The sequence below is a fragment of the Triticum aestivum genome, chromosome 5A (genome assembly GCF_018294505.1).
Source record: "Triticum aestivum cultivar Chinese Spring chromosome 5A, IWGSC CS RefSeq v2.1, whole genome shotgun sequence".
NCBI classification, from domain to species: Eukaryota; Viridiplantae; Streptophyta; class Magnoliopsida; order Poales; family Poaceae; genus Triticum; species Triticum aestivum.
Window position 1 is genome coordinate 220,582,576 of NC_057806.1, and position 24,795 is coordinate 220,607,370.

At 56.2% G+C, this 24,795-nt stretch overlaps 1 long non-coding RNA gene across 7 annotated transcripts in view; it reads left to right on the plus strand.

The window, feature by feature from the left end:
- LOC123102819 (uncharacterized) overlaps positions 1-24,795 on the plus strand; it is a 60,550-nt gene that overhangs the window by 8,961 nt on the left and 26,794 nt on the right. The window contains exon 6 of one of the 7 annotated variants that reach the window (XR_006449394.1): positions 18,165-18,230. The exons of 2 other annotated variants lie outside the window; for them this stretch is intronic. This is a non-coding gene — a long non-coding RNA (uncharacterized lncRNA). Of the gene's footprint in view, positions 1-917; positions 1,010-2,296; positions 2,563-18,164; positions 18,231-24,795 lie in introns of those variants that run through there. 4 more of the 7 variants (XR_006449392.1, XR_006449395.1, XR_006449391.1 and 1 more) reach the window with 4 other exon arrangements.

The following is a 24,795-nucleotide window of genomic DNA, read 5'->3' on the forward strand; positions in this document are numbered from 1 at the left end:
AGCTCCGGCACCACCGCCCAGCCGTGCCCCAACTGCCTCTCCCTTGCTGCGCTGGGCCATGCCCCGACCCCACGGCCACACGCCCACGCGCTGGCCTCGCTGGCCTCACCCGCCTCGCGCGCCCTGCCGCCTCCCACCTGCGCTCCTCCTTGCTGCCGTGGCCGCCGGCGCCCCGGGCCACCGTCGTTGCCTGCGGGGGCAATGAGCGCTGCTTGGTGGTCGTGGCTGGCTTGGGCCACTACCCCATGGGCCCGACCCCAATTAGTTTAGGGGATAACCCCCAATCAGTGTTAATTCCCCCTCCTAATTAATCTATGACATATGGGCCCCAACGCCCTAAAAATAATAATAAAATTAATTAATTGGTAATTTGATTAATTAACTTAGTTAATTACCTAATTAACTAACTAATCAGTTAGTAAATTAATTAAACTCTCAATGACAGGGGGCCCCATCCCCTGTTGACCAGTCAAGCATTGACTGGTCAACTGGGTCCCCCTGGCCCACATGTCAGCCTCTGTGTACACTGTTGTGTACACAGGGTTGGGTGCATTTAGCATTTAATATTTAATTTCAGAAATGAATTAAAACTTTGAAAATTAATATAAAATCATCTGTAAGTCGGATGAAAATAATCTATATATGAAAGTTGCTCAGAACGACGAGAGGAATCTGGATACGCAGCCCGTTCGTCCGCCATGCATCCCTAGCATAGCGAACACGCAACTTTCCCTCTCCGGTTCATCTGTCCGAAAGTGTGAAATACCGGGGATACATTCTCGGATGTTTTCTCCCTTCGCCGGTATCACCTCATACCGCGTTAGGACACCCCTAGCACCGATACTTGTCATGTCATGCATCGCTATGCATCTGTTTGCTTAAATATTTATTGTTTCTTCCCCCTCTTCTCTCGCTAGACACCGAGACCGACGCCGCGGCTACCCGGTACGACTACGGTGTTGACGACCCCTCTCTCTTGCCAGAGCAACCGGGCAAGCCCCCCCTTGATCACCAGATATCACCTACTCTCCTCTATACTGCTTGCATTAGAGTAGTGTAGCATGTTACCGCTTTCCGTTAATCCTATTCTGATGCATAGCCTGTCATTGTTGCTACAAGTGTTGATACCTTACCTGCAATCCTAAATGCTTAGCATAGGATTCTAGTTTATCATCAGTGGCCATACATTCTTGTCCGTCTGCCACACTATATTATCGGGCCGTGATCACTCGGGAGGTGATTACGAGTATATACTATATACTTTATACATGATACATGTGATGACTAAAGTCGGGTTGGCTCGAGGAGTACCCGCGGTTGATTCATGAATTGGGGGCTGGAAGGACATACTTTCCCGACAGCCCTCTATGTGGATCTTTGTGGTGAAGCGACAGGGCAAGTTGATACCACCTAGGAGAGAGGTGGGCCTGGCCCTGGTTGGCGTTCGCAGTTATTTTAAGATAACACGTTTAACGAGATCTTGGTATTTGATCTGAGTCTGGCCACTGGCCTATATGCACTAACCATCTACGCGGGGACAGTTATGGGCACTCAACATCGTGGTATCAGCCGAAGCCTTCGTGACGTCAGCGACTGAGCGGCGCGCGTCGAATTGGACTGGAACACCTGCTAGGCTAGGTCTGCTTCCGGCCGCGTTCGCAACGTGCAGGTGTGCAAAGGGCGATGGGCCCAGACCCCTGCGCCATATGATTTAGACCGGCGTGCTGACCTCTCTGTTGTGCCTAGGTAGGGCTGCGACGTGTTGATCTTCCAAGGCCGGGCATGACCTAGAAAAGTGTGTCCGACCAAATTGGATTGAGCGTGTTGGGTTATGTGGTGCACCCCTGCAGGGAAGTTAATCTATTCAAATAACCGTGATCTTCGGTAACAGGACGACTTGGAGTTGTTCCTTGACCTTATGACAACTAGAACATGATACTTAATAAAACACACACTTTCAAATGTCAGATACAACCGGTGATCGCTCTCTCACAGGGCGACGAGGGGAGGATCATCGGTTAGGATTATGCTATGCGATGCTACTTGGTGAACTTACCATCTACTCTCTTCTCTTGCTGCAAGATGGAGGTTACCAGAAGCGTAGTCTTCGAAAGGACTAGCTATCCTCCTTTTATTTCGGCATTCTGCAGTTTAGTCCATATATGATAGCCTTTTCCATTTGATACCAATGCATACATATGTAGTGTAGCTCCTTGCTTGCGAGTACTTTGGATGAGTACTCACGGTTGCTTTGCTCCCTCTTTTCCCCCTTTCTATACCCGATTGTTGCGACCAGACGTTGGAGTCCGGGAGCAAGACGCCATCGTTGACGACGACTCCTTCTACGCTGGAGGTGCTTACTACTACGTGCAGCCCGCCGAGGACGACCAGGAGTAGTTTAGGAGGATCCCAGGCAGGAGGCCTGTGCCTCTTTCGATCTGTATCCCAGTTTGTGCTAGCCTTCTTAAGGCAAACTTGTTTAACTTATGTCTGTACTCAGATATTGTTGCTTCCACTGACTCGTCTATGATCATGCTCTTATATTCGAGCCCTCGAGGCCCCTGGCTTGTAATATGATGCTTGTATGACTTATTTTATTTGTAGAGTTGTGTTGTGATATCTTCTCGTGAGTTCCTGATCTTGATCGTACACGTTTGCGTGTATGATTAGTGTACGATTGAATCGGGGGCGTCACAAGTTGGTATCAGAGCCGACTGCCTGTAGGAATCCCCTTTCCAACTCCTTGGCCAAAGTCGAGTCTAGTCATTGAAAAACTTTTACTAACATGATTGTGTGGCTTACGGGCCCACGTCGTCATTGGGTGGTGTTAGGATCTTTTACTCCTTGTCTATACTCTGGGACTCTGATCTCTCTTCTATTCGGGTTAAAATGAATTTGCTAACTCTGACTCTAGGTTCTCGTAACTACTTTCTTCCGGAGAGCCCTTATCACAAATGATTGCCTGCTGCACTAGAAGATTTCGAAGATACTTTACGATGTTCTCCCGAGACACTTGTGCCTACCGTCTTGCAAATTCCCTACCACTGTTATTTCCTTATGGATAACTGCATACACCTGCCATTCTTACATTCAATTCCATTGATCTTGTTATTACAAGGTGCAACGAACTGCTCTTCGTTGTTCCAAGAATCCTTTGAGCTTATTGCCTTGCAGTTCTTTACCACCTGAATACCCCTATGGATAATTTCTCGCACTTATCGAGTATCCGCTCATCCCCAGTTGATTCAGGTATTTCACAAAAGTCTTCGAAATGCCATTCGATCATCCGAAAATCTCGAGCAGCCAATTCCTCTTGAAAGTCTTGCTTGCTTGCATTATGGTTAATCCCACAAGTCTTGTAGTCTTATTGGCATCCCTTGTCATTATCATTTTGAGTCTGTTGACTCAATATGTTTGCGAATACACGCAATCATCATTGATCCTTATAAATTACCTTTCCGGCTGAGCTGCCATTCTTTTAACTGGAATTGGTTCTCGACCAATCCAATTGCCGTTGATTGTACCCAAAGGCTATTCAACTTATCCATCCCTGTCGGCGTTCTGGGAACGGGGGTCCCCAGACTTGCCTGCCTGCGGCCTGCGGTGTGGCTCAAAGGGGGCCCAGCACGGCCCGTCTTCATCAACACAGACCCAAGACCCTCGCGAGGGGCCAAGCCTCGCGGGGCGGACGACACGGAGCTTCCTCAGGCACGGCCTCATCAGGCTGGCTCGCGAGGAGGCGGAGAGATCAAGGCGGGGTACCTCATGAGGTGCCCGTGACGCAAGCTATGATGACCAAGGGTGCCAGGCGGGCGCCAGCCCGCGCAGTGTACTCCTTTCCTCTTTGGTGCAAAGGGAGCAAGCGCAGGCGAGAGCATCAAGCAAAGGCACCCGTTTCGGTGCAATGAGACCAAGACCGGCCCAACGGCAGGAAGGAAGTCATTGTGGAGCCCAAGCCAGCGTCACCACCAGAGCCTTTGGCAGACGAGGACCAACTTTAGTCAGGATAAGTGTACCAGATGTTCCCCTTCAAAATGGCCAATTGTTGGCGCCCTTCCCACTCAATATTTGGGAAGAGGCCCAGGGCCTTTGCCTATAAATAGGACTAGCCACCCACAGGGTAGAGTAATCGAAATCGAAGAGAGAATCGAGAAGAGAGAGAGAGAAGGGTGACTGAACTCCTCCTAGCAGTTCATCCCCTCAGCCAAGAACAGACCCTCGCGAGGCTGTTCTTCCTTGTATTGCTCATCATCATCAGCCCAAGAGGCAATCCACCACACCACACACTGGAGTAGGGTATTACATCACAACGGTGGCCCGAACCAGTATAAACCCTGTGTCTCTTGTGCTGTTCTCTCCATAGCTTAGATCTTAGCGAGGCGGAGGGGTGCAAGTAGGTAGAAGGCGAAATCTCCGCGCGCACCCCAGTGTTCAAACCTCAAGGGTCTGCTGGAACCCGAAATCCGACATTTGGCGCACCAGGTAGGGGTGCGCCAGAATCCACCTTCTACCGCTTCGTGTCCCGTCGCGTCGTCATCACCATGTCCGGCGACCAGGCGGGCAACCCAGATCCTTGGGCGGCGTGGCCCGCCAGCGCAGAGCCGCTCGCCTCGGGCGACCCCATGCCCCAGGCAGCTCGCGGTCCGCAGGGCGCTGCAGGCCGCGGGTGACGCAGACAGGCTTCGACAACTCTCACACCGCGGCAGGCGCGGTCGGCAGCAAGGGCCTTCAATCACGCCGCGACCACGACACCGTACACCCGTCGGGAGCAGGCGAACTCGAGGGCCGCACTCATGGTGGCCCGAGAGCTGCTGCAGTGCAGGCTGCTGAAGGGCGGCCGCGACGTGCCGCTGGAGCGGGTGGCAGAGCTCCTGGGCTTCGCCGCCTCGGGGGCTCACCCCTTCTGCACCCAGCTCCCATCTCAAGCCCAGGGCGGCCCGCGCGGGGGCTCCGCGCGCGCCCGCGTGGTCCAAGGCTACTCCAACGCCAGCGAAGCTGTCGACACCGGACCGGCGGCGGCGCTGCTCCCGCTCCCGGTCCGCGAAGAAGGACTCGACGCGACCCACGGCCCTAGTGGACAGCCGCGCTACCACCCCACGGTGGGCGCGTCAAGCAGAGCTGCATGGCACGCGGAGCACTACGGCGTGGCCTTCGGGATGACGGCGCCAGAAGAATACGTGCCCCACATGATGGACCAAGGGCACCCTCACGAGGGCGAACAAGACTCGCTCCTCAGCCCAAACTGGGGGGACAAGGCGCCAGAAGCTGAGCTCTTCCAGGAGCCCCGGGACGGTCCCACCGGCCACGCTGGAGGCAGCGATTATCGGGTACCGTTAATTCCTCAGGAGCAGGCATACGCTAATCATGGATCGCAGGAGGTGCAGGTCGCCACAGCGAGCAGCTGCCCCGCTCCCACAGTCTCCTACCCCTCGGGAGGAGGGCGCAGGGGGCTGCAGGAGAGGGGCCGAGATCCGACATCACCAGCGCGGCGTTCGGAGTAAGGTGTTCTCAGGAGGTAGACCCTCTGCTAGGGAGGTGCCTCAGGGCCTGCCCCTGGCGGAGGACCCGTGGTCGTCGGGGGAACCGCTGGCGACCGCTCTACCCCATCGGCGGCATCCTGGTTTCCGGTTGTCGTTGATGGCACTAGAGTGTGGCGCAAGGCGGGGCCCTCGTCTGGCGATATGAAGCAAGGCCGGTACCTGTGAAGAAGGCCCAGTGTCTGTGAAGCTCGCCGCCCCGTGACACTCTCACGTAATAATGAGTGGGGCTGTACACGCCCCGGAGTCTCAGGGGTGCCGGCCTCAGGCCCTGGGGCTCCCTCCCACGCCCAGTGGCAGCACTTAGCTCCGCGCTGGTGAGAAGATGTCCAAGACTAGATTAGGTGTCGGACGCGGCCTTTTGTCTGCTTTCATTGCTTTTCCCTTTGGTTGTCACTTTCCCTCGCTGGATTTAAGTTGGATTCGAATTTGAGATTTGCGTGTGTTCGGGTAAGGGGTGCTGTCGGATTTCGGGTTCCGGCAGACCTTTGAGGTTCGAACACTGGGGTGCGCGCGGAGATTTCGCCTTCTACCTACCTACACCCCTCTGCCTCGCTAAGATCTAAGCTATGGAAAGAACAGCACAAGAGACACATGGTTTATACTTGTTCGGGCCACCGTTGTGGTGTAATACCCTACTCCAATGTGTGGTGTGGAGGATTGCCTCTTGGACTGATGATGATGAGCAATATAAGGAAGAACAGCCTCGCGAGGGTTTGTTCTTGGCTGAGGGGATGAACTGCTAGGAGGAGTTCAGTCACCCTTCTCTCTCTCTTCTCGATTCTCTCTCCGATTTCCATCCTAGCTTGTTTCTCTCTTGGCTTCTAGATTCTCCCTTCTTGATTGCCCCCTTACCCTGGGGGTGGCTAGTCCTATTTATAGGCAAAGGTCCTGGGCCTCTTCCCAAATATTGAGCGGGAAGGGCGCCAACAATTGGCCATTTTGAAGGGGAACATCTGATACATTTATCCTGACTAAAGTTGGTCCTCGCCTGCCAAAGGCTCTGGTGGTGACGCTGGCTTGGGCTCCACAATGACTTCCTGCCGTTGGACTGGTCTTGGTCTCGTTGCACCGAAACGGGTGCCTTTGCTTGATGCTCTCGCCTGCGCTTGCTCCCTTTGCACCAAAGAGGAAAAAAGGACACTGCGCGGGCTGGTGCCCGCCTGGCACCCTTGGTCGTCATGGCTTGCGTCACGGGCACCTCGTGAGGTACCCCGCCTTGATCTCTCTGCCTCCTCGCGAGCCAGCCTGATGAGGCTGTGCCTGAGGAAGCTCCGTGTCGTTCGCCCCGCGAGGCTTGGCCCCTCGCGAGGGTCTTGGGTCTGTGTTGATGAAGATGGGCCGTGCTGGGCCCCCCTTTGAGCCACGCCGCAGACCGCAGGCAGGCAAGTCTGGGGACTCCCGTTTCCAGAACGCCGACAGTAGCCCCCGGGCCCAAGGCGCGCCCGGACTTGGCCGTGCAGGGAGGCGAAAAGGCAAGAGCGAAGCGCCGCGGGCCCTAACAGCCTGCGGCCTTGGGCGCCGCGTGGCGGTTGATTGGACGTGGGCGCCTCAGCAACCGCGCGAGTTGATAAGGGAGCGGCATCTGCCTAGGCTTTGCTTTTTTTTGCTTTCTCCGGTTGCTGCTCAGATCCCCTTTCTTGCGCCTCTCCTTCCTTCCTTCAAAATTTCCAGATCTACTCCGACCGCGTGACCTAGGAAGCCATGGCGCCTCGTCAGTCCCCGGCCGGAGCTTGGTACTCGTCTGCCCTGGACTCACCGAACGTGTCGGAGGCGAGCCTCGCCTGGTTTCGCCGGATGGCGGCGGCGCAGGGCATCGACGGGGCGAAGGTGTTCAAGGCCGGCTCCGCCACCCCTGAGGGCCAAGGGAGCACCTGAGGTTCCATCCGTGACAGCGCCTCTGCCCGCGAAGGAAGGTGACCGAGACGCACGGGCTTCTCCTGCCCGGTCGTCCTCGCGAGGCCTGGCTAAGCCGGCTGGGGCGAGCTCAGCCCCCATGGCCCAAGTGACTTTCGAGGTGCCTTTGCCTGCTACCGCCACTACAGCCGTTGGGGCGCAGCAGGCTCCGCCTCAGGATGCTGTGGTCGCGCTGCCGCTTCTCCTCCTACTTCACCGACTGCTGTCTCTCCGACTCCTGCCGTTCTGGATCGTGCTGCTGCTGAGCTGGATCGGCTGCGGCAGGATCTTCTTGGTGCCGACCCTCGCTTGGTGGCCGGACGCTTGGAGCTGGCTTCAGGATGGATTCGCTCCGACGCTTCGATTCGGGCGGCGCTGGTCCAGGCCTCGACGACTTGCGATGAGGAGAGGCAGGCCGTCCTTGAGGCGAAGGCTGCTCGTGACGCAGCCCTGGGGGAGGTGGTTGATGTCCGTGGTCGCTGCAAGGCGCTGGAGGACGAGCTGCAAGGCCTGCGGGACCGGCTCGCGAAAGAGGCCCGCCTTCTCCAAGAGCAGGAAGAAGGCGTGAAGGCTCGCGAGGCGGCCGTCAAGGAGAGGGAGGTCAAGCTCAGGAGGTGCCGTGACCGCCTAGGCGCGCTGGAGCAGGAGTTGGGGGCGAGGAAGGTCGAGCTGGACGACAAGGCCCAGGTTTTTGCCGAGGACCGCGTGGCCTTCGCGGAGATGGAGGCGAAGGCTCGCTCCTCGCTGAGGATGCTTTACGACAGCGGCCTGGAGAGCCCGCTGGCTGGCGCCGAGGACGGCCCCGCCAAGCTGCTTTCCTTCCTGGTTCGCGCTCTTGAAGATGTCGCCCTTGGCCTTGGCCCCACGGCCGAGGCCGAGACGCGTGTCCTATCTTCTGCAGCACTGACGCGGGTCCTCACCCACATCTACCTTTGCGATCCCGGCGTCGACCTCGACAGCCTGCTGGAGCCAGTAAGCGGCGAGCGTGCCGCTGCCGTTGCCGAGGCCGTGAAGGGTCGCATGGAGGCTCTGCTGGGGAAGTTCCGGGCCTTCAGCACCAAGCCGAAGCAAGGCGCTGCCGACCCCGCTGCTTCATGAGGCGAACCCACTTCGCGCTGCTCCACCGCCGACAAATGACTCCGTTGTGGCTTATGTCCTGCCTTTAATTCCTGCACATGTATCATGCCTCGGGGAGGCGTTTAAACTTGCGTTTGGCATTGAGATAACAGTGTGGACTGTAATATTTGCTTTTGAATTCCTTAAAATTTACGCTTTTCCTTCCTACTTGCTTATGTCCTACGCCAGCAGAGCCCGGCCCCGTGCATACCGCAGCCGCCGTTAGCCCCGACCGGAAACCAGGACGGGACCAAGGAGTGAGGGGCTACGTGACAAGTTAGGCTCCTGAGTCGCGATGCTTAGGAGTCCCCCTTGGCGCACGAACAACAAGTAGGGAGGTGTGATGTGGGTGGATCTACCGTTCTACGTTTGCAAAGCCCGACCGCGCGCATACCTCAACCGCCGTTAGCCTTTCGGAACTAAGGAGTGAGGGGCTACGTGACCAGTTAGGCTCCTGAGTCGCGATGCTCAGGAGTCCCCCTTGACGCTCAAACAGCCTTCGTACCTTGGCTCCGCTCGGGGAGAGACGCGCGATGAACCAGGCCCGGGGGGCCTGGCTGGGTGGCGTGCGTCTGGGCGTGACTCATGCGCAGCCCCCGTGCCCAGCCCCCTCGCGCGGCACTCCCGAGGAGAGGCGTTACGATGAGGCTAGACACTGAGCTCTAGGCTCCCTGAGATTGATGCGGCCCAGGGGCCACCCTCAGTTGTTTATCACCAGCGTGGAGCATAGCGCTTCCGTATGTGTACGGGCATAGCCGCTCCTCGGCAGTGTCGTCAGCCAGCGCGGAGCATGGTGCTTCCTCTGGTACGTGAGAGGGGGCTCCCCTCCGGAAGGAGCCCCCGGGGCGTGTACAGCCCCGCCCTGACATGTGGCTGGCACGGTAGGGCCTGGCGAGGTGTATCTGGGCACCCGTGAGCCAGTGCGGGACTCACGGGGCCCTACCTCTAGGCGGGTTGCGCCTGGTACTGGGCCTTATCTTGTGATGTGTACCTGCAAATTTGGTTAGATGCCGGCACTCTACGTCCTCGGGTCCCGGCCCTCGAGCTGGTCTCAGCCGTCGCTGGTATGCCAGGTCGCGATGCCGTGTACAAGGCCAGAGGGTGAGGGCTGGAGAGCCAGTAAGAGCCCTGAGTCGCGATGCTTAGGTACCCCCCTTTAACGTGCAAGTGGTCGGCATGGAGAAGAAGAGGTGCCGTGGACCGGCATCAAATAATCAAGCATGGTGGGTCGAACGCATAGGCAGAAATAAACGCAAAAGGGATACATGCCGCTGGGTCTGGCCCGAGCGACTTGGGGATGATGCAGCCCGAGGGGCGCCCCCAACAAAGTAAGCTAACAACATGAAATAAAAGGGATACATGCCGCAGGGACGGACCCACGCGGCATGGGAATAATGCAGCCCTGGGGGGCGCTCCCAGCTGGAAATGAAAGTTGAAAGATATCACCTGATGATGTTGAGGACGATGGAGTGTTGGTGTAGCAGACTCGGTGGGCTGCGGAATCCGATCCTCATGAGCCCCCAGGCCCAGGGGCCTCGGGAGGCTCCGGAGGCACTGGTGGCTCCTCGCGGACCATCTCCATCTCCGTCAGGGCTGCGGAACGCCTGGCCTCTTGAGCCTCCATGATGCCCCTCATGAGGTGTTGGTACGCGGCAGCCGTGTTCGGCAAGCCGTAAGGCATGCAAACGTAGCTGTGAGGTGGACCTTCGCAGCGCCCCACTCGCGAGGGCCAGAGGCGCTCCAGAGAGGCGACTCGATTGAACCCTGGTATGTCGATGCAGACGTGCAGCCCACCATCCTCGCCTGGATAGGGAGCCACAGCTGGTAGGCGGCGGCCGCCTTTCATGACTCTTGACTCCTGTAGCTCCTGAATGGCCTTGCTGACGAACTCCTGAGGGTCTGGCCCTCCTTGAGGGAAACGTGCTTCGAAACACGCCTCCATGTGGTGCCCAAGCGCCTCTCTCGTGACCTTAGCCAGGTCGGTGGCCCTCCAGGGAAGAGCCCCCGAGCCCTGCCTGAGGAGGGCGTCGGGCGCGCTTTCCTATGCGATGGAAGGAGATTCCCCCTGGGCAGGCGCGGGCCCTGAGGGGCCTGCCTCCTGAGGGGCCGGGCCGGACGATGTCTTCTTCTTCTTGGGACGGTCTCGGGAAGCCTCCTGCTTCCGCGATCCGGGTCTTCCAGTGATGCGGCCTGAAAGGCTCGTTCCAGGGAACACACCGCGTCCTTCTTTTCACAGGGCATCGTGATGACTCCGCCACTTCCTGGCATCTTGAGGACGTTGTAGCCGTGGTGAGTTACAGCCATGAACTTGGCCAGCGCTGGGTACCCAAGGATGGCGTTGTACGGCAGGCGAATGTGAGCGACGTCGAAGTCGATGAGCTCGGTGCGGTAGTTGTTGCGTGCCTCGAAGGTGACAGGGAGGCGGACCTGCCCAATCGGGACTGTGGAGCCGTCGGTGACTCCGGAGAAAGGCTTGGTTGGCTTGAATGTTTCCACGGACAGGACGTTGAGCCCTGCCCCGCCATCAATGGGGTTCCTGGTGATCACCATGTTGCTGATGATTGGGGAACATAGCATCGGGAGGACTCCGGCTGTGGCCGCACACTTGAGCTGATCTGCTGAGCTGAACGTGATGGCGCACGCCGATCACCTGAGAGGGCGCGTGACTTCGAGTTTGGGGAGAACTGCATTCATTTCGCGGGCGAACTGCTTGAAGATGCGTTGAGAGGCTGGGGCTTGAGCCCCGCCTAGGATGCAGGCGATCGCGCGCGGCTCCTGGAAGCCCCCAGCCCCCTCGTCCTGATGGCGGTCCTCGTTTCTCCTTGGCTGCGGCGGCAGCGGAGGGAGGCCTGCGTTGCCTTGTGGGCGATCCTCGCGAGGCTGATCCCTCCAGTATCCCTTGCGAGGCGGGTCTTGCCAGCGATCCTCGCGAGGTTGATCGCGCCACCCTTGGCGCGGGCCGCGGTTTTCCCAGCGTCCTGCGTTCCTTCCTCCTCCTCGACCGTAGCCCCGGTCACCGCGGTCGGGACGACGGCCGATCCTTCCTTCTCGCACGGCTCAGAGCTCTCCTCCTTCATCTTGACGCCGCACACGTCGTCGGAGAAGGCTGAGATGATGGCCTCCTCGGTCACCTTGGGAATCTTGAGCCGTGCGTTGTTGAAGCGCTGGATGTAGTTCTGCAGGGTCTCTCCGGGTTGTTGCATGATGCGGCGCATGTCGCTCACAGCGGGTGGCCGGTCGCGAGTACCTTGGAAGTTGGTGATGAAGTGGGTGCGCATCTCGTCCCAGGAGGAGATCGTGCCTGGAGCCAGGTTCAGGAGCCAGGTGCGGGTCCCGTCCTTGAGCGCCATGGAAAACCAGTTCGCCATGACCTTCTTGTCTCCGTTGGCAGTTTCGATGCCCAGCTCATAGAGCTCGAGGAACTCCGTAGGGTCGGCCGTGCCGTCGTAACGAGGAGGCAGGTCTGGCTTGAACTTGCCGGGCCACACGACGCTGCGTAGCTCGGTGGTGAAGGCCTTGGGTGACGGAGAGCTTGGTCTTGCATGTCCCCAGGCGCTGCAGCTGGGAGCAGCGCGGGGTCTTGACGTGCGGGAGCAGGAGTATGGTCGTGACGTGCTGGAGCAGGGAGCGCTCGGGCAGCTTCTTGCGGGCGAGGGACTTCTTGGCAGCTCTGCTCTTGCTGTGCTGTCACCTGACAGAGCGGGTTCCGCCCAGGGGCCACGCGCCTTGGAGCCACGGCGCCTTCTTGAGGAGGAGGCGGCTGGGGCGCCCACGGAGCTTCGTCGCCCGCGCGGGGCGGGGTGCGGTGCAGCGGAACGGAAGGTGCAGGAAAGCCCCCTGCGGCGCGGACGAGCTCGACGACGCGGTCGAGCCATTCTTCGTAGACGTCGTCGACGGGACGGTAGCGCAGGAGCTTGTTTGCCGCGATGAGCACAGCTCGAGCCTCCATGGATGCGCGGAGCGCGCGGGACAAAGAACCAGCTTGGGTGAGCGAGGGAGTAGCGGTGCAGCCGTCTTGCCGCACGGACGGATACTGAGACGACGCTTGCTGCTCGTTCCCCACCGGGCCGGTGGCGGCATTGACGGCAGGTGGCGGGGAATGGCGAGGACGCCCGCCGACAGGAGCCGTCTGGGCAACGCGGGAAGCGAGAGCGGCCGGCGCTCGGCGCGGGCCAGATGAGCGTCAGACATGAACGCGATGGCCGGAGAAAAACGGGATGGTGGAAGATGAATTCCGGCGCACCCCTACCTGGCGCGCCAAATGTCGGATTTCGGGTTCCGGCAGACCCTTGAGGTTCGAACACTGGGGTGCGCGCGGAGATTTCGCCTTCTACCTACCTGCACCCCTTCGCCTCGCTAAGATCTAAGCTGTGGAAAAAACAGCACAAAAGACACAGGGTTTATACTGGTTCGGGCCACCGTTATGGTGTAATACCCTACCCCAGTGTGTGGTGTGGCGGATTGCCTCTTGGGCTGATGATGATGAGCAATACAAAGAAGAACAGCCTCGCGAAGGTTTGTTCTTGGCTGAGGGGATGAACTGCTAGGAGGAGTTCAGTCACCCTTCTCTCTCTCTTCTTGATTCTCTCTCCAATTTTCATCCTAGCTTGTTTTTCTCTTGGCTTCTAGATTCTCCCTTCTTGATTGCTCCCTACCCTGGGGTGGCTAGTCCTATTTATAGGCAAAGGCCCTGGACCTCTTCCCAAATATTGAGCGAGAAGGGCGCCAATAATTGGCCATTTTGAAGGGAAACATCTGGTACGCTTATCCTGACTAAAGTTGGTCCTCGCCTGCCAAAGGCTCTGGTGGTGATGTTGGCTTGGGCTCCACAATGACTTCCTCCCTGCCGTTGGACTGGTCTTGGTCTCGTTGCACCGAAACGGGTGCCTTTGCTTGATGCTCTCGCCTGCACTTGCTCCCTTTGCACCAAAGAGGAAAGGAGGACACTGCGCGGGCTAGCGCCCGCCTGGCATCCTTGGTCGTCATGGCTTGCGTCACGGGCACCTCGTGAGGTACCCCACCTTGATCTCTCCGTCTCCTCGCGAGCCAGCCTGATGAGGCCGTGCCTAAGAAAGTTCCGTGTTGTCCGTCCCGCGAGGCTTGGTCCCTCACGAGGGTCTTGGGTCTGTGTTGATGAAGATGGGCCGTGCTGGGCCCCCCTTTGAGCCACGCCGCAGGCCGCAGGCAGGCAAGTCTGGGGACCCCCGTTCCCGAAACTTCGACAGGTGCTTAGTCTCGTTCGAGCAATTTCTCGCGTTTTGATTACCACTTCGTCTCAGCTGCCTCCCCTCGTGAGCCCCTCGCAAGCCGGGTCAGGCCCAGCTTGCGCGCAGCCCAAACTGCCGCCGCCGCGTCCTCTCAGGAGGCTTTTTTACTGCAGATTCTACGGATTCGATCAGGGAACACCCGGGACACCACAACCTCCCACAGGCTATCTCAGGGCCCGCACGGGACAAAGGTAAACTAGCCGACCAGCGCGTCGCTTAAGCCAACCACTTGGCGCGGGTGCACGGGCAATGTAACATCTACTAATACGACGAACACACGTTTTACATGAGGGGCTCCCCCTCCAAAATGCTCTCACAGCCATCAGGCCAAAACTTGAGTTCTATTCATGCAGGGTAAGGAAGCAGGAACGATGCACAATCAGTCGGATAAATCCCCCAATGCGTCCTCAGGAGCACCACCCGAACTGTTGCTGGCGTCGCTGGACTCGCCATCGCTGTCTGCGTCGCTGCCAGCGGCGGTAGGGCCGTTCACCACACCGCCCTCGTCGGCAGCCACGATCACGCCGTCATTGTCTGAAGCGAAGGCCTTGACAAGAGCATCCACATTGTTTTCCACCCAGTGCGCCAGGTCGTCTCGGACGGCCTGGGGGACTGGGGCGATGGCGGCGTCGAAATTGAAGTAGGGATCCATGTTCCGGAGATGGCTGAAGACGCGAGAAAAGGCGCGCCCGAGCAGGGCGCGGCTCCTCTCCTCCACCAACCTGTCAGCCCTGACCGACCGCGCCTCCAGCTGCGTCACCACGTCGGTGAAGAACTAAAGGTTGCCGGCGTAGTTGACTGCGTGCGGCTCGCTAACAGCCGCCTTGCAGATGTTGCCCAAGACTGTGTTGGCTCTCTCCCGGAGCATGGTGAGCATGGGGCCGTGCTCATGCTCCAGGATCCACCGCTGACGTATCTCGTCCGCATTCTGGCGCGCGAGGACCTCAGCCTCCTCCACCTGCTGGCGAAGAAGGAGCACCTCGGCCTGGGAGGTGGTTGACTCCCCTTGCGCTACCTCAAGGGCGGCCCGGAAAGCATCGTCCCGCCGCGTCGCTTCCTCCAGCTTGGCCCTCAACGCAGCAGTCCTACCTTCAGCCTCGGCCCGGATCAACCCCAGCCTCTCCTCGAACTCGTGCTCGAAGTTCAAGCGCGCCATCGCCACCCGACGTCCGGCCTCCTCCAGGACACGGGCTTCCCATGCAGCGACATCATCCTTCGCCTGCGTCACCAAGCGCTTCCTCGTCTCCAGACGCTCGTACTCGCGGGTACGTTCGGCGGCTTCCAGCGTCAGCGCCTCCTCACGCTTTTGGAGCTCTGCTGGGTTGCCAGAGGCCACCTTCATCGACGTGAGGGCTGCCTCGCGCAGCTCCACTTGCTCCTCCAGTGAGTGGCACCAGGCCAGGAGCTCCCGAGCCCGCTCCTCCGCCGCCTCTCGCCGCCGGTCAGCTTCCCGGGCCTCCTCAGCGGCCCAAGATCGGACCTCCCGAGAGGCCACCAGCGACGCCTTGGCCTCTGCGTCGTCAAGATCGCGCTGACGGCGCGCAAGGGCGATAGCGCCCTTCAGCTCGCGCCTCTCTATAGCCAGGCGCAGGCCCTCGGCCTCAAGGCGCGCGTCTTCATCAGCAAGCTCCTCACCAAGCAGGCTCACCGCGTCAGCCGCCCTTCGAAGGAATCCTTGACGAAGAGCGCGACGCTCCCGGGTGCGCTCGAGCACGTCTTCCACACCATCATCTGCCCCAAGCAAGTGCCGGGGGCCACGAATCAGCACTCCCCCTCCGGGCAGGGGGCTGGGGGCTGGCACTCTCGCGACGGCCGGGCACGCCACGCCAGAAGCCCGGCCTGAAGCCAGCGCGTCCCCAGATGAAGAGCGCAGGGAGCGCCTCAGCCAATCGCAGTCCACGACCAGGCGAGAAGCCCGCGGCAGGTTGGCTATGCCATGAGAAGGCCCACGAAGGAGGATCGCGAGGTGCGCAGGGCCTCGATGCGCCTCGGGACGGTTTGCCTCTCCGATCGCCCTCACCACAAGGGCTCTGCTGCTCGGAGCGCTTGAGAGCGATAGAGGGGGCGAAGCCAAGGGGGACGGCACCTCAGCCATCTCCGCGAGCTCGGCTGGAAGGGGCCTGCGGAGCAAGGATCAGTAAAAGCAACAGAAGGATTGAGAGCTGGAAAAGGAGAAGGCTTACTCATCAGTGGCGAAGTACTTCCTACGCTTCAGCAGGCGACAAGGGTAATCGTCGCCCAGGGCCTCCCTTCTCTTCCGGAGGGCCTCAAAGTCCACGCGGAAGCGGCCCAAGAGTTGAGCGCAGGGATCTACCTGCGACGAGGACGAAGCGTCAAGGCGATCCGCATCAGGGGCGCCTGCCTGATGCGCACTTCCAGTCGTCTCGCCAAGAGAAGCGGCTGGAGTGTCACACCCTAGCTAGTCATGCATTAGAGTGTTGCATCATGTTTACTCTTTCATCAGAAACTTGAAATGAGGATGACAGAACCCCCAGTCCCCTCTGAAACCAACTAGGGTTACTAAAATAATTTTTCAATGAACCTGAAATGCCCTTCTAAAATGCCCATCATTTTTGTCTTGGTTCAGAACCTCTGCCAAAAATGGTGCACATTTTCCTAGGCCATCCTAGGGTTTTTGAATTAAATCATAAATATTTGAATTTGGGCATTTAAAATAATATAAAATATTTAAATGCTCAAATATCTCCAAACTAAAATGTTTCATGTTGGAAATAATCCAACTATGGGCCAGGAATAGTTTGGTGATTTTTGAAGTTGCCTAGGTATTTTATTTAATTCAACAAAGTTGCAGATATATTAAATAAAAATAGAAACAGAAAAAAAGGGGAAAACTTACCTGGTGCCACCGCAGGCCCACCAGCCAGCCCACCTGGCCGGCCCAGCCCGGCCACCGCTCCAGCGAGCTGCTTGGCTTGCCAGGCAGGCAGCCAAGGTGCTCGGCGGCGGCACCGCAGCTCGCCACGCAGCTGCACGCCGCCCGGCCTCCCCCTCTCGCCGCCCTGATGGCCTGGACGAGCTCCACGTCGCGCCCCGACCCTCCTGGACACCTCCATTCGCCCCCAGCTCCTCTCCCTCGCGCTCCCACGCCATGGCCGACGCCACCGTCGCCGCACCACCGTCGTAGCCGTGCTCCCCGTCGTCTCCACGCCGCGCCACCCTGTCCAGAAGCTCCGCCGCCCTCTACTCCTTCGAGCTAGCCGAGCCCCGAGCGCTCGCGTGCCTCGAAGCCGCCGCACCAACCTCGCCCGAACCGCCATCGCCGGAGATCCCCTTCGCCGTCGCCGCCGCCGCAGCTCGTCCCCGACCACGCCGTCCTCTCCGTCAAGACCACAGTGAGCTGGGCTAACTTCCCCTTCCTCTCTTTCTCTCTCTCGAGCACCACAGCGAGCGCACCAAGCTCACCCGCACGCGCCGTCGCGGACCTCGTCGCCGACGTGCTTCCGGCCACACTCCGGCCACAAGATGGTGTCCATCTTGCTCACCGAGTCCCACAGCACCTAGCTAGCCACTCCACGAGCCTCACCGACCCCTCTAGCGCCAAGTTCATCCTCGACCGAACCCCGGTGGCCGCCAAAGTCGTCGCCGGCGCCAACTCCGGCCACCCCGACCCCAACGGACTCCGCCAAGAGCTGCGGGTTGTCCTCAGCTCCACTCCGGTGGTCTCCGCGGTCCATTTGGTGGCCGAAATGGCCAAAACCACTCCCGCCGCCGCGTCGGGCTCGCCGGCGGCTAAACGCCGGCAGCCGACTTTGACTTTGACCACAGGTGGGCCCTGGTTGACTCCCCTGAGTCAATGACAGGTGGGGCCCAGCCCTGTTAATTAAACAGGATTAGTTTTAATTAAATTTTAATTAAAATAATCACCCTGACATGCGGGACCCACTGTCAGGTTTGACCCAGACCTGTTCCGTTGACCTGCTGACGTCACACTGACGTCAGGCTGACGCAGTAATTGATTTTCTGGATTTAAATTAAATCAGGAAATTCCAGAATATTATTTAAAACTTCAAAAATTCATAACTTTTATTCTGTAACTCCAAATTGGACAAATTATATATGAAAAATGATCAGAAAAATCCAATCTATCCATCTGTACTATTTTCATGCATGATCAAACAAGTTAAATTGATGTTTTAAGCAGAATAAGGAAAAGCACTTAAAGAGGCCATGTTTGAGTTTGAAATTTGAATCTTTGATTCAAATTTGTTCAAACCCTTCTGGTTTTAGTTGCATTAGCCCAACACACTCATATTGCCATGTTTCATGCATGCATCATATTGTTGCACATTGTTTGGTGATGTTTGTGTATCGATGTCCTTTGCGGCAGGTTCTGCCCCCGAAGAATACCGTGATTACCCTAACGAAGAATCATATCCGAGCATCGAACCATCAGGCAAGCAACCAACCATTTGATCATATCGATACAATCCCATGTTCTCGCTCCTGCTCTCTTTTACTGCATTAAGACAACGCGATTCAAACTGCTGTGTGCTACGGTAGCTGAACCCATTTCCTCTGCATGACCTGTCATTGCCACAGTAACTAGATGAAACCCACTAGCATGTGTAGGAGTTGATTGAGCCATATGTATGTGTTGTTCCTACCTTGCTATGCCTGCTATGCCTAGAGTCGTGTCAGGTCTGGTTCATCTGGGTGATGGGCTAGAGTGAAATGATTATGTCGGTAATGGGAGTGGTGTGGTGAACACGATTTGGTAAAGGTATCGATGAGAGGCCATGTAGGAGTACATGGTGGGTTGTTTCATTGAAGCCGACCTTAAGCACTGAGATCTGTATGTGTGATTTAAGATACAGCTACTACCATGCATTGGGCCCTGAAATATGACCCCGCTCGACTTCTTATTCACCCTAGCTCTCTGTCCAGGAGTTGCAAGTAGTTTCTGGTGTTTGTAGCCTACTGGAGGCCGTGGACAGCGCTGACCGTAGGGGCGGGCTGTGATGCGGTAGGTACGTGGCACGGTGTACCGAATACCTGTTAGGTATCCCGGGAACCCTGTTCACATTGTTCGGGGCCGTATGGGAAACCTCGGCCGGACTCCCTGCGGATGGAACCTGAATAGGCGATAAACCTGGACTGGAGGCTTAGGTGATTAGGTAGGTCGTGGCCGACACCCACGTTGGGCTTCCGCTTGAAGGTTGCCGAGTACATGTCGTGTAAACGACGATAAGTGGTGAGAGCGTGTATGAAGGAGTACACCCCTGCAGGGTTAACATGATCTATTCGAATAGCCGCGTCCGCGGTAAAGGACTACTTGGTTGCATATACAGTTCATAGACAAGTAAATGGAAACTACTAAAAGCCTCAAGATAAGTGTGAGTGCCGAGGATGGCTCTTCCGTAGGAAGACGGAGGTGGATCCTCGGTGGGGTATTGAAGTGGTGAGTAGTGGACTCGTGTGCGCAAAACATTTCAAGTTGGAGTATCGTAGGATAGCCTAGCCAAGAGTCAAAGCTGGCTTGCTGCAATAACTCCACCAACCCTTCTTGATACTATGCATGTATGTAGGATCTGATGTAAGTCTTGCTGAGTACCTTTGTACTCATGTTGCTATAATCTACATTTTTACAGAAGACGCTGCAACCCCTTCTGATGGGTTCTATGTAGACGTTGACATCAACGAATAGGCTAAAGACCCAGGTGGTGACCCTGAGCTTGTGATGGACCACGTAGTATAGCTAGGCTTTCCAAGCCTCTTTTATTTTACTAGTTGTCTGTACCCAGACAATGTACTTCCGCTGCTGGCTTGTATGACTGTATGACTTGTATGTTGGGTCGTGAGACCCGTACCTTTGTGTATGTTATGTATGGCTCCCTGAGCCTTAAATAAAGTACTTGTGTCATAGAGTCATGTTGTGATGCTTCGTTGTATTTGCACATATCGAGCATATTGTGTGTATGATTGAAATGCTTGGTATGTGTGGGATCTGACTATCTAGTTGTTTATCTCTAGTAGCCTCTCTTACCGGGAAATGTCTCCTAGTGTTACCGCTGAGCCATGGTAGCTTGCTACTGCTCTGGAACACTTAGGCTGGCCGGCATGTGTCCTTCTTCGTTCCTGTGTCTGTCCCTTCGGGGAAATGTCACGCATTGAGTACCGGAGTCCTGTTAGCCCGCTACAGCCCGGTTTACCGGAGTCCTGCTAGCCCAGTGCTACAGCCCGGACCCACTTGCTGATGACCGACACGTTCGAAGCTGGGTCATGGATGCCTGTCCCTGTAAGTCTGTGCCACTTTGGGTTTACGACTAGCCATGTCAGCCCGGGCTCCTTATCATATGGATGCTAGCGACACTATCATATACGTGAGCCAAAAGGCGCAAACGGTCCCGGGAAAAAGGTAAGACGACACCCGTGGGGATACCGTGCGTGAGGCCGCAAAGTGATATGAGGTGTTACCAGCTAGATCGATGTGACATCGAGTCGGGGTCCTGACAGCGTTGGCATCAGAGCCGGACTGCCTGTAGGTTCTCCAAGCCAAACTGGTCGATGTTGAGTCTAGAAATTCTTTAGTTATATGTAGGGGAATTGTTTGTGGGATGGAACGTAAGGCTCTTTTTACTCCTCTATCTTATGACATTCTGATCTGAGTCAGTCCATTCTTCCACCGGGGGTTAAGGAATTAGGATCTATTCTCTCTATCAGGATCACGTGTTACTAATTAGTAGTACCTTATAAGTTTGATGGATACAAGCCTATTTCAGTTCTACTACCACATTATGTTGCCAGAATGGTTTCAGAACTTTGATATGATGATGTTGAGTGTGTACGAAATCCTTTGTCAAATGTCTCAAAATCCTTTTTGAGCATTTACAGCTGTTATGCTGCCGAAATTTTGCTAGAAATTCTAATGCCTTGCATTATGATTATGCTTTCAGATGGCCACTCGCGACCTTAATCAAGTGGTTCGCCTGACTCGATGCCTAGATGTACCCGGCCATACTGCCAAGTTGGTCAGGGTAATGACTGAGGCTGGATACCGCTGGTATCCTGAGTACACGGTCGAAGAGCAATTTCGAGACTTCAATCAAAGCCAGTATCTCTGCACTGTCAGGATATTTCCATCTTATCCTGGATCCACCGAGCCTCTTCACTGCTCCTATGGACTCGGGGTTACTATTGAGATGGCTGTGCAGGCCACCGTTTGTTGGTCCAAGGCCTCCGCCACTTGAGGAAGAGTCGCCTTGGCCGACTGGAAGGGCAGTCACCATCACTGGGTTCTCGTGAGGCCCCTGGAGGCCGGCGGGGCGCGGCCCCCACTCATCAAAGATAGGCATCTGATTCACAAAATCGCCCTTGTTCTGGCAGAGGTACAACAAGGCCCCTCCTTGTTGGATGCTGCCAGGATTGGGGTCCCCAGTCAGGATCAAGAGCGCTGTCCTCAACACTTCGGGCGTCAGGTCCTCTTCCTGGAGCCTCATATGATCATCATGCCCGCTGAAGGCCCACATCCGGCGGGAGTGGCGTTGGAGAGGAGCAACGCGGCGTAGCAGGAACCCCTTCACCACCTTGGGCGCCGTCACGCCAAGCGACCTCAAGAACGCGAAGCGGTGCCAGACGAAGACGAGTCGGGGGCTCTCAAGCGTCTCCTGGCCCCAGCCCGAATTGGGGACAACAGGCGAAGTTCACTCCGATAGCAGGGGGCTGGGCACCCCTGCATCCACATACAGCCACTGCTCGCGGAACCCAGCCGCGGGCAGAGGGAGCCTGAAGTCAATCCCTGAGGCCGTTGTCTCAGTCGCGGCAACGAAGCTCATGCACGCCCAGCATTGGGTAGGGTTGACAAGGCGCAGAGAGAAGAAGTGGCGCGGCAAGGCAACCGAAGGAAGGATGCCCATCATTGCCTCGCAAACAAAGGCGAAGACCGAAAGGAGGATGATGGATTCAGGACCCAGATGCATCATGTGGATCTGATAGTGGGAAAGCACGGCATTGAAGAAATCAAAAAAGGGGGGAACCAGACCCGCCCACAGGGCGTCGGCAAAATACTGGACCTCGGTGACTATCCTGTCGATGGAGAAGTGGGACGCGGGCCAGGCCGTCGTCCTCCCGCATTCGTTGAAGATAGTGGCCAGAGCCGAGCTTACCTTGCCCAAGCCCTCGGCGGGGGCCGCCAACGGCGGCGAGCAAGGCGGAGGCATGGGTTTCTTCCCTCTTCCCTTCTTCATCGTAGCCATGGCGATGGGAAGGGGGGGGGGAAGGTTTGAGATTGGGTTAAAAATAGAAGCTGGAGTTCGAGAGGAGGAAGGACAGAGGACGCTCGAGCAACAGAAAGGGGAGCGGCTGTGTACGACTATGAGTCCGCCTAGCATGGCGCAAAATAAGGGGGCGTGGGGGAACAGTGCCGCCCACGTCCAATCAACCGCCACGCGGCGTCCAAGGCCGCAGGCTGTTAGGGCCCGCGGTGCTTCGCTCTTGCCCTTTCGCCTCCCTGCACGGCCAAGTCCGGGCGCGCCTTGGGCCCGGGGACTACTGTCGGCGTTCTGGGAACGGGGGTCCCCAGACTTGCCTGCCTGCGGCCTGCGGCGTGGCTCAAAGGGGGCCAAGCATGGCCCGTCTTCATCAACACAGAACCAAGACCCTCGCGAGGGGCCAAGCCTCGCGGGGCGGACGACACGGAGCTTCCTCAGGCACGGCCTCATCAGGCTAGCTCGCGAGGAGGCGGAGAGATCAAGGCGGGGTACCTCACGAGGTGCCCGTGACGCATGCTATGACGACTAAGGGTGCCAGGCGGGCGCCAGCCCGCGCAGTGTCCTCCTTTCCTCTTTGGTGCAAAGGGAGCAAGCGCAGGCGAGAGCATCAAGCAAAGGCACCCGTTTCGGTGCAACGAGACCAAGACCGGCCCAACGGCAGGAAGGAAGTCATTGTGGAGCCCAAGCCAGCGTCACCACCAGAGGCTTTGGCAGGCGAGGACCAATTTTAGTCAGGATAAGTGTACCAGATGTTCCCCTTCAAAATGGCCAATTGTTGGCGTCCTTCCCGCTCAATATTTGGGAAAAGGCCCAGGGCCTTTGCCTATAAATAGGACTAGCCACCCACAGGGTAGAGTAATCGAAATCGGAGAGAGAATCGAGAAGAGAGAGAGAGAGAAGGGTGACTGAACTCCTCCTAGCAGTTCATCCCCTCAGCCAAGAACAGACCCCCGCGAGGCTGTTTTTCCTTGTATTGCTCATCATCATCAGCCCAAGAGGCAATCCACCACACCACACACTGGAGTAGGATATTACCCCACAACGGTGGCCCGAACCAGTATAAACCCTGTGTCTCTTGTGCTGTTCTCTCCATAGCTTAGATCTTAGCGAGGCGGAGGGGTGCAGGTAGGTAGAAGGCGAAATCTCCGCGCGCACCCCAGTGTTCAAACCTCAAGGGTCTGCCGAAACCCGAAATCTGACAATCCCTAATTAGAGCATTGCTTCTGGTCCCTTGTCTTGGAATTCATAATTCCTTTGCATGTAAGCTTTGAGTTAGTCGGTTGTTTCTATAATACGATGCACTTACATTCCTTCTTCCTTTGATAGAGTACCGATACTCACATCAACTCTGTTGTAGACCACCGGACCTCTTGTTGGATTATTATCCAACAGTGTCCTTTATATTCAAATAACCTTGTGAGTCTTTCCACAGATATATAAAGCCTTGGGTAAATTGTATCCTCTGTTTTCTCAACCATGCCCTGCTTTCGAGCTGGTGGTATTTACTATTGAAGCTTATGGTATATGTTTCCGCGATACCCTGACGGGTTGGACATATGCCTTTTCTAATCTGTGTGAACCCGGAAACTACTACGGGTCATACTCTACTGTTGTTATGTCAGATAAAACTTCAACACTACAACTTCGTCGAAGGCGAGAAGTGAATGAAAGGTTATGCATTGAAGAAGTGGGAGTCGATCTTGAACTTTGTGTTCATGCCCATGGACATGATGTAGATCTTATCATTAAAGCTTCTCTTAAATTAATTATTCCTTTGGTATAAGTTCATCTTATATCTGGGATCTGGCCTTTTGCAATCGTGGTTCCGACCATATTTTCTCTTTGATCTCATTTCTCGGACAAGTTAAAGTACTTGTATTTTGCAAGTCAATACACCAGTCCAACCTCTACCTTGATCTACCGTCGAGTATTACCCTCTGGTATCTCGAGAATATCTAAGAACTGTGTTGCATATTATGAGTCTTCATCAGCTATTATTTCTCACTGGTTCCAATTTTTCATGGGTTCTGGGTTGTCGTCAATCGAGAACATCGATAAGTGAATCGATTCCGAGCTCCGATACGATAACTCTAAGTAATTTTTGTTGCGTATGTGTTTAATAATCCTTCAAGTCATTCCTATCCTGATTGGCTATATCCTTATCGTGCTAAATTTTAACTGTGCTACCTGGTCCTTAATCCCGAAGCACAACTTTCGACGATGAGCTAATCTTACGTCGATCTTCCTCGTCATATCATTTGTCCCTGAACAACAAGCTTGATTTCGAGTTTGTGTCGTACCCATGGTTTCAATAACTTTTCGCTTCATCATTCCGTTGACTTGATGTCATCGCCGATCGGTTACATCTTCTTGAAACCTCTCAACAAATGTGTCGTGATCCTCATTAACATCCTGAGGTATTCCAAGATATCAATTGAATTCATGATGAGAAATAACATCCTTGCCCTCGATGATTGGTGCTATCATCGACCACTTTATTGCCTTCCCTCCAACACAAACTTGTTCGTGGTCTGTGTTATACCTGGAGACCCGTGCTATCCAGCAATTATTCTTCGTTACCTTGGAGTATTACCATCTTTTATGTCAAGAATGTCGTGAGAATTTCACCACCTCCCGAGAATTCTTGATATAGGTAATACTTATCACCATCACCATTCCTTCTTGGTCCTCGTGTTGTTCCTAACCGGAATACCGACAAATGAACTATGATGTGTGAATTCAAAACTTCTG